This window comes from Paramormyrops kingsleyae, chromosome 4 (assembly GCF_048594095.1).
Source record: "Paramormyrops kingsleyae isolate MSU_618 chromosome 4, PKINGS_0.4, whole genome shotgun sequence".
Lineage (NCBI taxonomy): Eukaryota > Metazoa > Chordata > Actinopteri > Osteoglossiformes > Mormyridae > Paramormyrops > Paramormyrops kingsleyae.
The window spans coordinates 17,933,529-17,946,226 of NC_132800.1; the positions used below are offsets into that span (position 1 = coordinate 17,933,529).

The 12,698-nt window shown below is 42.9% G+C and overlaps 1 long non-coding RNA gene across 1 annotated transcript; it reads left to right on the top strand.

The window, feature by feature from the left end:
- The first annotated feature begins 1,327 nt into the window (after positions 1-1,327).
- LOC140588936 (uncharacterized) lies at positions 1,328-11,402 on the top strand. Its single transcript, XR_011990164.1, has 4 exons — positions 1,328-1,433; positions 8,927-9,026; positions 9,967-10,080; positions 11,360-11,402. It is a non-coding gene; the product is annotated as an uncharacterized lncRNA (long non-coding RNA).
- The last annotated feature ends 1,296 nt before the right edge of the window (positions 11,403-12,698 follow it).

Consider the following 12,698-nt stretch of genomic DNA (forward strand, 5'->3'; position numbering starts at 1 on the left):
CAGGCATGTGCAGTTACAGACAGACTGTGTCAGGTTTAGACAGAAAATAATTACAAATTTGATTATTATATTGTTCAACATAATCCACATGTTAATGAAGGATCTGGCACATACATGTCAGATTACTTCCTTTGTTTCTGTGTGTTTGCTGGGAGTGTATCTGTCTCAGGAAGGAGAGTCAGGTGACCAGGTTCACAGTGATAACACTATGTAACACAGTTTTTGTGTCTGTGAAATAACTATTAGTTCCTGTTAGCTTTGTAAATTTTTTACAAAATCTTCTGACTTGTGTCCATATAGTCCAATTAAACTTAAAAATTACATGTCCTTTTACACTGATGATTGTAAACTAAGTTACTGTCACGAACAAGACCCCAGATGTAGTCCCCCGTCATATTCTCGTTGTATTGTCCTTGGTATCGACGCTCAAATTCCTTGAGATCTTGGTGGAATCTTTCTCCTTGTTCCTCTGAGTATGCTCCCATGTTCTCCTTAAAATTTTGTAGATGAGCATCCAGGATGTACACCTTTAGTGACATCCTGCACCCCATAGCCTGATAGTTCCTTACTAGTGTCTCTACCACATCCACATAATTCTTGGCCTTATGATTTCCGAGGAATTCCCGTACTACTGCGATGTAGCTGCTCCAAGCTGCCTTTTGGACCTCTGTGAGAGTGCTGGGAAATTGCTGACATTCCATGATTTTCTTTATCTGTGGTCCAACAAAGATACCAGCTTTTACTTTAGCCTCAGACAGCTTGGGAAAGAATTCTTCTAGGTAGCCATGTCAACGACATCTAGCGATATTTCCGACTGATGTTACAGCAGTTACATTGGTGTATGTTTAGACTTTATATATACAACAGCTTGGCACCATAACTTACTGCCATTGAACGACAGAATTATTAGCAGTGACTCAAACAAGGTTTTGCTGCAGTGATGCTAAACTTATGGCCATGACTGTATACAAAATGTTGGACAGAAGTGACAAAACCAATGTTTTGACTCAATGGATGATTATTACTAGCTGCTTTTGGCCCAAGCAACACAAAAATAACATTGTCTTGCCAGGAACAAAACAAATTTTTTTTTTTGTTGCCTTGTGTTATTAATTCACAACCAGAAAGTTAAGATATCAAATCTAGGCTGAGTGCAAAGGGGCAGCTTCAACCAAGCCCAGGAACAGAGAGATAAACCACTGGAAAGGTGCCCAGCAGTTGGTGTCTGGCTGCTCTGCTCTGGAAGTGCTGCTGGGGGACAGAGGAGGAGGTGACTGTGAGCCGCCCTGCCAGCCTGAGCTGTATGAGGCTGTATGACAGCGGGGGTCTCTGTGGGTTAATAAAAGTGAAAGTATTTTAGAGCTGGAGTCTCCATTTTGTCAAGAAACATGGATAAGATTCTGGAATAATATAAAGACATTTCATATTTCAAGGTAAGATTATATTTAATAATATATAATAATAAAATCAGCATGTATAACACACTTATATACAGTGGCGGCGCCGGTGATTTAATGTTGCAGGTACTATGGAGAAGCTAGATTATTACCTGGTACAGGTGTGACTGGGAGCTGAGAGGGAGCAGAAATGTGGTCTTTCCCCATGACTGGTTTGAAAAGCACTGCACTCAGCCCCTTTCGACAGATTTTGCATCTCTCTCAGATATTTTCTTTGTGTTGGGATATAATGAGTTCAGTATCCAAAAATTGGTGCAAAATGTGCCATATTATGTTCATGGTAAGCCATAAGGAGTCATTTACTGTCACACTAACAAAAGACAATGATAAATTAAGACTTTAGAACCAGGCCTGCAGTATTGCGGTTACTGGAGTTACTGTGGTATGCATGTTATATGTAAACATAATATGGCAAACACAGGACTGACTGTGTTCCATATGGTCGTGTGTATTGGGCTTGTTTCTGGGCTTGATTCTTTAGCTCTGGTGCTGCTAACTTTGAATACTGATAAAGCTTAAATATCAGCCAGCAGTATTGGTAATTCAACTAGTACATTGGCAGATTAAGAAATCACAGGCCCCTGGGCACAAACTTATCGAGGTCTCCCCCCCCCCCCCAGTATACGTTATGCCACTTATCCCCTCTGGGCTGTCCAGAGTACCAGAGGATTTTATCTGAAAATGATTGCTGACTGCCTTCACAAACAGGGAACAGAGCTTCGGAGCCTCATGGTAATTAACTGGGCCCTGAGACCCCAAAACGCACAGGTTGCGTTAATCACTGTGCTAAGACGCTAACAACAAGCACTGCATAGTCATGGGAATTTTTTAAAAGCACATTGTTGCAAGTGCAAGAGGACTTCATACCTGTTTCCAGCAAAACTAAATCTAGGAAACTGCAGCCAAGATGGTTTACTACGGAAGTTAAGAATAAAGTCAGGAATAAAAGGGCTCTATTCCACAAATGGAAATTAACTAATGATTTCAAAATAAAACAGGAGTATCTAAGTCTACAGGTTGAGTTAAAAAATAACATTAGACTGGCCAAGAGGAATGTAGAAAGGAAGATTGCATTGGAAGCTAAGGATGACATTAAAAGTTTCTTCCAATATTTTAACTCCAAAAGAGCTCTAAAAGCTGAAATCACTAATCTGCAGGATAGTAAAGGTCTTATAATTGAAAATGAAATTGATTTAGCAAATGAGTTTAATGATTATTTTACACGAGTGTTCACAGTAGAGAACACAAGTAACCTGCCACCATTTAGTACAAATACAGCGTCATCTATGACTAATATATGCATAACTGAGGCTGATGTGGTACAAAGCCTAGCTAAGCTCAAAATAAACAAATCGCAGGGGCCTGATGGTATCTTACCTATAGTTTTAAAAGAGATGAGGGATATTATTAGCCAACCTTTAACTCTAATATTCCAGAAATCGTTATCTGCGGGTGTGGTACCTTCTGATTGGAAGCATGCTAATATAACACCCATATTCAAAAAAGGGGATAGAAGTAATCCAGCAAACTATAGGCCAATCAGTTTAACTTGCATAACTAGAAAGGTAATGGAAGCTATAATCCAAGTGAAAATGGTAGATTACCATTTAATTGATCACAATAAGGCCTACAGTGTGATCTACTTAGATTTCCAGAAGGACTTTGATGTTGTCCCCCAAACGGCTCTTGCTTAAGCTCAAAGCTGCAGGGATTTTAGGAACTGTGGCAGCTTGGATCGAAAACTGGTTAACAGACAGGAAGCAGCAGGTATTATTAGAGGCACAATGTCACAGTGGGCCTGTGTTCATAGTGGGGTACGACAGGGTTCAATTTTAGGACCTCTATTGTTCCTAATTTACATTAATGATGTTTTTTAACTCCAAAAGAGCTCTAAAAGCTGAAATCACTAATCTGCAGGATAATAAGGGTCTTACAATTGAAAATGAAATTGATATAGTAAATGAGTTTAGTGATTGCTGGTTAAATACAAACTGGTTAAATTTGCAGACGACCCCAAGGTGGGTTATCTGAGCTGAATCTGTTCAGTCTCGCGCAAAAGAGATAAATGATCCAGGTATATAAGATTCTAATAGGTCTTGATACTGTTCAGCCAAATGGCTACTTTAATATTAGTTTAAATACTAGAACACGTGGCCATAGGTGGAAATTAGTGGGAGAGAACATTTTAAACTGAATTTGAGAAAGCACTTCTTTACACAGCGTGTAGTTAGAGTATGGAATAGTATTCCTGCTAGTGTAGCGGAAGCTAAAACCCTGGGTTCCTATAAATCAGAGCTAGATAAGAGTTTAACAACTGTGATCTATTAGTTAAGTTCTCCCCAAACGAGCTTGATGGGCCGAATGGCCTCCTCTCGTTTGTAAATTTCTTATGTTCTTATGGGGGATTTCGTCCAAAAATGGATGCTGATAGTTGCTCAAGGCCCCCCTAGGTAATTGAAGGGCCCCAAAACCACAGCTGGCCAAAACTGTGTAGGATCTAAAGTTGCTTTTCCACTTGCATACAGGTAATCCGTACCCGATAGGTTCCACATAGAGATAATAATTCCTGTGCATTTCTAGCTCGCTTTAATTTTCCACTGCACAAGGGTCAGCTTGGTAAAGGTGTTGCCAGGTTTGGAGGTTTGGAAGTGACACTTGTTTGCTGTTCACACTGTGTACATCATGATTTACTTCATGATAATTTTCCCTCCACCATCTGTGGGCGCTTTCACACCAAAGTTCTGCAACATGGTTCCTGGTTACAAGTTCCCAGGCTGTTTCTACCCAGGGCTGTGGAGTCGGAGTCGAGGAGTCGGAGTCGGAGACAATTTTGGGTACCTGGAGTCGGAGTCAGAGTCGGCAAAAAGTTAACCGACTCCGACTCCTACTAAATTTAAATGGGAATTAAAAAAGTAAGTTGAAATGTCCCAATTCACAAACTTCTCTGCTGTAAGAATAAAGCCCAATGCATGCAGTGCATAATGTTACCACAAAACGAACATGTCAAGTAACCATGAAGCATGCTTTTCATTGACTGTATGCGTCACTATATGGGATGTAATGCACAGGTAAGGTGCGGCACTGCTTTCCATTGTGTCGTGTTCCACTGTTACAGGGAACTGTGAACCTAGCCTAAAGCCCCCCATACATTTACAGATGCACTGCCGATTTTTCGGCCGTTCAACGAGTCATCACGCGTCAAACGCCTGAAAAATCATCTGGTGTGTTCTCAGCTCTGTCGGCTCCCCTTCGCTATGCGCTAGTGAAGGGGGCCGAAGGAGCCGAGAACACAGGTCTCCCTACCTGTCTCCAGCAGAGGCTCGTTCTGCTGATCAGCTGGCCGGTGAGTGACACAATGCACTAAACTTCCGGCTGGCTGACAGAGGAGACAGCCACTGCAGCAGACAGAGGCATCACATTACTTTGGATGGGGGCGGTGGTCGAGATTTTCGGCAAGCTGGATCTGCCCGTCCATGTGGACACCCGCAATCTGCGGCCGCCAATCAATTGCCGTGATTGTACACGAACATCGGTCGGTGGCAAAATCCTTGTTTTCATTGTGTTTGTCTTTAATCTGGCATTATAGTAGAGTGTTGGCTTCCTAGCCAGTAGTTCTGTGGTGAAATGACATGTATGTTGCCTTCCTTTCCTTCAATGGATGTAGAAAATACATTAGCATAGTATATACATACAGAGGAGTCGGAGTCGGGGAGTCGGAGTCGGAGTCGGAAGATTTAGAAACTGAGGAGTCGGAGTCGGAGCATTTATCTACTGACTCCACAGCCCTGTTTCTACCAGCGACGTTTGTAGCTGGTGACCACTTTCATGTGTTACTTTCACACCGCAGAACAAAAACTGGGACCTTCATGCTAAATAAGCATGGGAGACGCAAAAAAAAATATTTCATACAAATGAGAGAATGAACATTTGGTAGTTATTGGGGGATTCATCGCAATCAAAATGGGACACGTCTTTTATTTATATGGCCCGTGTTATTTTATTAAATCTAGCCAGCAGATTGATCTTTCGTTTTCCAAGGAATAAAATTTATTTGACAAAGGTATATTCATTATTGATCTACTTTTTCAATGCAGAAATATGGAGGCACAAGCAAAAAGGTTTTCATTGACGCATTAAATCAGCAAGTTACTGCTATGAGCTCTAGCCCAGTGTTCCAATGAAAAGTACCTACTCCAGAATATCCATCCATCCATCTTCTGTAACTGCTTATCCTACTCAGGGTCACGGAACTCCAGAATGAGACTTAAAAGAGGTTCCAGAGCTGACTCCAAGGAATTACAATCTGCTGGGGTTTCTGTGGTGTGAACACGGCAACTCTTTCTGGTTCCAGAAAAAAGTTCTGGCTCCTAAAAAAAACATTCCAGCGGTGTGAAAGCGCCCTGTGAGAATCGCTGTTTTATGTCAGCATCAAATGCTAACAGAATTAGCATTAGCTTGCATAAACCTGCATTACGAATCCATTCCATTCAATTGTTCTATATTACTTTTACAAGTAAGAGGTTGGAAATTTTTAGTGGTGACACACCCAGATAGGTTTGGTCAGTCTCTTGGCTGTGCATAATGTTACTGTGTTGGCTGTGTTAGTAAGCAGGTCCATGTCAGCAGGGCTATAGGTCAGATACAGCTCACATACTTTACAAGGGAAACCGTCTCTTCACCAAACATCTACACCTAAAAATGGCCATGGACTGTCTTCACAAGGTGGGGGACTTCGCTCGGGGCCCCCCTAAGGCCCTGGGGCCCCTGTGCCCAGACCCAGTGGGCCAAGCCGTCATCGACCCGCAATGGAATTACATTTCAGTGAAACCTCAGTTTTTGGTTCACAGTTTTTTAGTACAGCAGTGAAATCAGAATTCTTTTTTAAATTATTTGTTATTAAAACTGCAGACACAGGAACAGTTGCAATCCAAAGGCAATGTGTCTGTCCATGTGTCTGAATAACAAAATCTAAGACCGCAATAATTTATTAGTATGGTGTAGGACCTCATTTTGCAGCCAGTACAGCATCAGTTCATCTTGGGAATGACAGATACAGTGACAGTCCTGCACAGTGGCCAGAGGGATTTTGAGCCATTTGTCTTGCAGATCAGTGGCCAGGTCACTGCCTGATGCTGGTGGAGGAAAACGTTTCCTGACTCTCCTCCTAAATACCCCAAAGTGGACAATGATATTCAGATCTGGTAACTGTACAGCCCTTGAGAGATGTTCAGCTTCATTTTCATGTTCATCAAACCATTCTGACACAAGTATTTCTGTGTGTGTTGGTGCATTATCATCCTGATACATGGCACCAACTTCAGGGTACAATGTTTGAACCGCAGGGTGAACATGGTCCTCCAGAATGGTTTAGTGGTCCTTGGCAGTGACACGCACATCTAGATCAAGTCGTGAGCTTAAGGAATGCCATGATATTACAGTGCAGACCATCACTGGTCCACCCCCGTGCTGCACTCTGGGTACGTAACAGTCCGGATGGTGAGTCTCTTTGGGGCTTTTCCACACTGTAACTGTAGGGAAGACAGTGAAGGGAGACTCATCAGGGAACAATATACACTCACCTAAAGGATTATTAGGAACACCATACTAATACGGTGTTTGACCCCCTTTCGCCTTCAGAACTGCCTTAATTCTACGTGGCATTGATTCAACAAGGTGCTGAAAGCATTCTTTAGAAATGTTGGCCCATTTTGATAGGATAGCATCTTGCAGTTGATGGAGATTTGTGGGATGCACATCCAGGGCACAAGCTCCCGTTCCACCACATCCCAAAGATGCTCTATTGGGTTGAGATCTGGTGACTGTGGGGGCCATTGTAGTACAGTGAACTCATTGTCATGTTCAAGAAACCAATTTGAAATGATTTGAGCTTTGTGACATGGTGCATTATCCTGCTTGAAGTAGCCATCAGAGGATGGGTACATGGTGGTCATAAAGGGATGGACATGGTCAGAAACAATTCTCTGGTAGGCCGTGGCATTTAAACGATGCCCAATTGGCACTAAGGGGCCTAAAGTGTGCCAAGAAAACATCCCCCACACCATTACACCACCACCACCAGCCTGCACAGTGGTAACAAGGCATGATGGATCCGTGTTCTCATTCTGTTTACGCCAAATTCTGACTCTACCATTTGAATGTCTCAACAAAAATCGAGACTCATCAGACCAGGCAACATTTTTCCAGTCTTCAACTGTCCAATTTTGGTGAGCTCGTGCAAATTGTAGCCTCTTTTTCCTATTTGTAGTGGAGATGAGTGGTACCCGATGGGGTCTTCTGCTGTTGTACCCCATCTGCCTCAAGGTTGTGCGTGTTGTGGCTTCACAAATGCTTTGCTGCATACCTCGGTTGTAACGAGTGGTTATTTCAGTCAAAGTTGCTCTTCTATCAGCTTGAATCAGTCGGCCCATTCTCCTCTGACCTCTAGCATCAACAAGGCATTTTCGTCCACAGGACTGCCGTATACTGGATGTTTTTCCCTTTGCACACCATTCTTTGTAAACCCTAGAAATGGTTGTGCGTGAAAATCCCAGTAACTGAGCAGATTGTGAAATACTCAGACCGGCCCGTCTGGCACCAACAACCATGCCACGCTCAAAATTGCTTAAATCACCTTTCTTTCCCATTCTGACATTCAGTTTGGAGTTCAGGAGATTGTCTTGACCAGGACCAAACCCCTAAATGCATTGAAGCAACTGCCATGTGATTGGTTGATTAGATAATTGCATTAATGAGAAATTGAACAGGTGTTCCTAATAATCCTTTAGGTGAGTGTATGTTTCACATTATCTACAGCCCAAGATTTGCGCTGCTGGCACCATTGAAAACTGACGTTTGGCATTGGCATAAGTGACCAAAGGTTTGGCTATAGCAGCCTGAGCATGAATATTGACCCTGTGTAGCTCCCGACTGACAGCTTTGGTGGAAACAGGAGAGTCGAGGTGCGGATGTAATTCTGCAGTGAGTTGGGCAGCTGTGGTTTCATGTTTTTTGGATACAATCCGGGTTAGTTGCCGGACGTCCCTATCAGACAGCTTCCTCATGCATCCACAGTTAGTCCTGTTGCATATGGTCTGTCCTTCGTGGTGGGGTTCTGACATTACTCTGGATACTGTGGCTCTCAGTTCACCACAAAGACTCGCTGTCCTGGTCACAGGTGCACCAGTGAGACGCACACTAATAATTTGCCCTCTTTTGAATATAATATGTCTAATAGTATAATATGTTTCCAATTATGTTGTGTGGAGTGAAGCATTTTATGTAGAGCTATGTTATTGCTCTGCTAATTCAACCTTCACACTCTGCTCTTACTGATAGAATGTGCAAACAGTGAAGTTTGGCCAACAGGTTGCACAAATATAGGCGTGAAAACTCAAACACTACATTGGCCAGTGTTTAAATTTCATTGTCCAACCCCTGTATGTATCTGATAACGTTTGATATTCACAAAGGCCCCAGCAGGAGTCATCTGGTCTTGATCGGCACAAAAATGGAGAGAGCTGCCTCTGAAATGACCCCCCCTGTGGGGTGTAAAACAAAGACAACTGAGAGGTAAGACAGAACCTGTGTGTTTGTACTGCTTTACAAACCGACATAAAAAAAATCTTCCCCGCATTTTTGAAAGAGAGAGTCAATCAGTTGTAACTTTACACAAAGGTTTCTAGTAGGAGTCTGGTAGGTGCTCAGCAAAACTTATCATGGGGAACTTGATAATTTATTGTGAATTTTATTGTGGGGAATCCCATTTGAGGTTAATTTTGTGGTGTTTCCGCTACAGAATACACTGTGTTTGTTCTTACAGGATCTAGGTTTACATTTCCTAGCTGAAATGACATTATTTTCCAAAAATATATGTTCTCAAAAATTTGGCATTGAGTATTTTTTAAAGTCTAATCAATTATCAATAGCAGTGATCACAGGAGTAACACCCGAATAAGACAGGAACACTGTCAGGGTCGTGTTGTGAAGAACATTGTGATTTATGGTAAATGATTGTTACAGCCCACTAGCTGCATGTCTCTTTGGGTCTATAGTCAGGCCATAATATAAAAGCAGAAAGGGTTCCTAGCTATGACTGGCTCAGTGTGGAACATGTTAATGCGTGTAGATTAATAAACAGACCTCAGCATCTTCTTTCTCCTCGTTTTTCTTCCACAGTCAGCCAGTTCTATCAAAAATGGTCACAAATAATGAAGTAGAGCATAAACAAACAAATATATAAACAAATAGTTCAATAAACAGGAATAAAAAGCAACAACAGCCTAGCAACTGAGACTGTAACAATGACACTAAACCTTTCATATTGCAATCTCATTTTTAGCTGAGACTATTTCATATTAAAGTTAACTGTAAGCAGGCCTGCTTGCATCATGAGTTATATGACATATAAAAGTACATGAAGGTAGAGTAGAAGGCTAAACAACTGAAGGTTTAATGTGAATTATATGGACTATGTTTAAATAATGAGGATTGTTCTTCTGACTGTCCACAGTGTCCTGATGGAGAGAGCAGGCTCACCTGTACCCAGCTGTGTTTCCATGAAGAGTGATGAGTCAATGGACCCCCCAATCTACTTCAGAGAGGGACCTTTTCCTACAGATCAAAGGTACAGTAAATATACATGTAAACAAACACAAGACACCCCCCTGCAGACACCCTTCTGTCACACATCACTCCTGCCACTCTTCCCCACCCACTCCACCCTGCTTGTACCCTCTTCATCACTTTTTTATTGCATTCTTCATTACTTTGGACAGTTGACCCCAAATATCTAATCTCATCCACCATCACTGCTCCTACTCCTGGCCACCACACCATTCCTCCACCTTCCCTCTCATTTACACACATGTGCTCCATCTTGCTCTTACTGACTTTCATTCCTCTTCCCTCCAGTGCATCCCTCCACCTCTCCAGGCTCATCTCAGTCTGTTCCCTCTTCTCACTACAGATCACAATGTCATCTGTGAACATCATAGTCCATGGGATCTCCTGTCTGATCGCATTCCTCAGTCTGTCCATCCCCATTACAGACAAGACAGGGCTAAGAGCCGATCCTTGGTGCAATCCCACCTCCACCTTGAACCAGTCCATCATTCCTACTGCACACCTCTCTGCTGTTACACTTTCCTCATACAAATACTGCACCAGCCTCACATTAACAGTGCCTGTAAATAATTAATTACTATGTGCTTCAAGCTCTGATTTGGATTTCTTCTCTGCTAGTAAGGTAGGACTCTGTCTTTGTTTACTTTGGACTCAGTTGAAACTGTTGTAGTGTCTGCTAGTTTCTGTTAATCAGTAGTTAATCAGTAATCAGGTAGTCAATCAAGTGTAGTTTCGGTCTCGCTGAAGGTGTAAATTAGGGGTGGGGCTAACTGAGTTATATTGAAGGTGAGTCTGTGTCTGTGGCGGTTAGAGACAAATGCAGTTAATCTGCATGTTACTACTTGTTCTATCCTTTCTTTTCTATTCTATTCTCAATTTTGCAAACTCACACCATCACTGCAGACATGTGCCTCAGACCTATCTCAGTCCACTCATCTCTTAGATCTAGAAGATCCCATCCAACATCCAGGAGCCGCACATCCAGTAATCTTATCTACCCTCCTCGGTCATCCCAGTCCCAACGTCGGGTGTTGGGCGGCCTCTGGAATTGCCAGTCTGCTGTAAAGAAGGCTGATTTCATATCCGCCTTTGCTTCCCACCATTCTCTTGACTTTCTGGCTCTAACTGAGACCTGGATATCCCCAGAGAACTCGGCTACACCAGCTGCTCTCTCCTCTGCTTATGCTTTCTCTCAATCTCCACGCCAGACTGGCAGGGGCGGTGGCACAGGTCTGTTACTATCTCAGAACTGGTGCTTCACACCCCTCTATCTCCCCCAGCTCAACATTTCATCCTTTGAATTCCATGGAGTTGCAGTTTCCTCTCCATTCAATATTCTTATCTTTGTTGTCTACCGCCCTCCTGGCCCCCTAGGCCACTTTCTAGAGGAGCTGGATACTCTCCTCAGTCTCTTCCCCACTGACAGCTCCTCTCTCATTCTCCTTGGTGACTTCAATCTCCCTCATGACAAGCTCCTTTCTTCTGGTCTCCTCCCTTTTCTCTATTCCTTTTCTCTGACATCCAACAACTGCTCTCCAACACACAAAGGAGGTAATGTTCTCGACCTGGTTTTCAGCCGCCCCTCTCCAGCCACCGACATCACCATTACCCCTCTTCACATTTCTGATCACCACTTAGTATCCTTTACCATCACCCTTCCTATCTTGCCCAATCCTGGCTTTCAACATTTCTCGCCCACTAGACCAAACCTCCACTCCATCTCCCCTTCATCTGTTGCTTCCTGCACCCTGTCCTACCTTCCTGACCTTAACTCCTTTTCCTCCCTTGCACTGGAGCCTGCAACTGATACTCTCCTCTCCTCACTTTCTTCATCCATGGATCACCTCTGCCCACTGTCTCTTAACCCCAGGAAAACTCGCCCTGCTCCTTGGCTTTCAGCCGACATTAAGCGTGTCAAACTGATAAAATCACTTGTCCTCCCTACAAAATTAAACCATGTTTCACACAAAGGATGTTTCTCATCCCTCTGTGTTGGGAGCTGGGTGGGAGCAAATATGTGGCCTGTCTGGGGTCCCCAGGACTGTGCTGAGAAACACTGGTTTAGGTGAAACATGGACATGCAGTGAGCTGGATGCAAACACTCACTGGCGACTAGGACAGACTTTTTGCTGCTGTTCACTCCCGCAAATGGTGGAGTTTGACGGCTGACATTGTGGATGTTTTGCCTCTGTGCTGGTAGCATTTGGAAGAGGGGAGAGTGACATTCGAGTGATTCAACTGATATCAGTGAAAACAAACATGCTAATCGAGAAGATGATTGAACAGTTTACATAAAAAGTGACAAAATTCCTTTGACCGGAGCGTTCCAGCAGTCTGATGAAACAATGAGAGCTGAGGTGCTTATTTTGAAGGGTTCAGATTTTTTGGTCCAAGCTAATGCCGTTAAAGAGGAGCTGGTCATGCCTATGTACTTTTTTGAACGTGACAGGTTTGGAGTTAATTTTATGCCAGAAGAATTAATCAAAATTTTGAAAACCGGATGCAAATTATTAAGTATCAGAATGAAAATATACACTGCAAATATCAAAAAAATAGAATTAAATATTTTTTTTCTTCTTTGCTTTTTTGTTTTACTTCTGGATGTTTAAGGGGTGGGCG